Here is a 1,823-nt window from a genome sequence, read left to right on the forward strand (position 1 = left end):
CATGAATGGAAAAAAAACATATAAGTACACAAAGGAGGTGCTGGGAAACTTGGGTTGGGCCCTAACCCAAGAGCTTCAACCCTCTAGAAAAAAATTAGTGCTGGCTCAAAACTTCATTCATCTTCATTATCAAAAATAACAATTACATCACATAAAAACTGTCTCAAAAAGAGCTCGAAAATGAGCTGAGTACAAGGCTGCACCAAAGTGCGAAAATAGACTAAGAAATGGCTAACCTATTGAGGCTTGAAGCCTTCTTATTTATACAAATGGGGACTCCCAACAGTCCTCCTAAACTTAAGGAACTCGGCTGCCTAGAACTAAAGATAACAACAACCCTACTTGACTTGCTTGGCTTCCCCTTGGAATCATCAATGTGGGCCTGTGTACTCTGAGTTGCTGGTGGAGAATTCAAGGAAAGGGTCATTAATGAAGGAGACACCCCTCCTACAAGTCCTCTTCCTTGTTTTCTCGAGTTTGTCTGCCATTTTCTTATGATTTCCTTGTCTTTGTCAAAAAATGACTGGCCCAAACCTAGGAAGGTCAATGATACAAAGGAGGATGTCCCAACCCGACACAAAGCAAAAAGTGTCATGTTCAAGAGTGAGTTGCCAACACAATTGATAGATTTCCATATTTTCCCCCATCATTTCTGGCAGGTACCCCAATTCTTTTTTAATTGCAATCTTGAAGGGGATAACATATGCTTGCACTGTAAGTTCATCCTTCAGACGACTCCAACCTAGTAAGTTTAACGAGCCCTAGGAAAGAGAAGTTCATGTTCATCATGGTGATGATTCTGATGTTGTTTAATAGTTTAACAAGTCTAACAAAGGTGTAACTCGGTATCTTTTTCATGTTCAGAGATTTTGAAAAAAAATCCACATGGTCCCTTTCCATATGTTTGCGTCTCTCGAGCCTGAAAAGGTAGAAAACAATACACGAAAGAACTAATTACCATTTCAGTCAAGGAGTACCTTTTTCATAAATGATGCCTCCCAGCCCGAAAAAGGAGTAAACTTATACTGGGGGCACAATGTTTTGCATCCATTAACAAATTTGAAACGACAAGGGCTCAGGTGTCTTTTTGTGTTTAAAGGGTCGGAAAATAGCTTGAAAGCAGACCCCCCATTTTATTCTTTTTGATGAGTCAAAAGGGAAAAGTACTCGGCAATTTTTTCATTTTTTTATGAGTTAGAAAAGAGCTTGAAGGTGACTTGTCCTGGAGGAATGAGAGGAATAAAGGGTAGAAACTGGTTCTAGCAAAGGAGGAACTGCTCAGAACATGTAATGGTTAAGAGGCTAGCTAATATAACCACTCATCGTTGTGGTTCCTCAGGAAAGGAAAAACAACCAAGTGAAAGCATATGATTGGCCAAAGAGATGGTGGTGATGGAATAAACAACCAAGGCTCATCTAGTAGAAATTAGCTGATTAAAACAACAAGCACGAGATGTAATTCGGGCATGGGTTCATTTTTACACATGCTTGAACCATCGAGAACTCCGCTTGGATTCGGTTTGATGTTTACACAAGCTTCAAATGAAAAACTATGCTTTCTATAAGTTTGCATGCCCCCGACATAATGATGCAATAGAGGTACATGAGCCCCAAGCTTCATCTCAATCAACTAGGTAGATGGAATGAAGGTTCACCTTCAAGATCTTGGAAAGACTCAACTGGGATTTTACAAGATCTTAAGCAAAGGCTCAATTTGGAAAAGGGAGTTACTTCATTTTTTAATGAGTTTGACATAGTAAAAGAACTATCCTCAGGACTCCTTGTTTCATTTTTTAACAAGCTTGACACAAGAGAAAGAATTA

This window comes from Pinus tabuliformis, chromosome 1_2 (genome assembly GCF_031772625.1).
Source record: "Pinus tabuliformis cultivar Carrire ecotype Pingquan chromosome 1_2, CPIR1, whole genome shotgun sequence".
NCBI lineage: Eukaryota > Viridiplantae > Streptophyta > Pinopsida > Pinales > Pinaceae > Pinus > Pinus tabuliformis.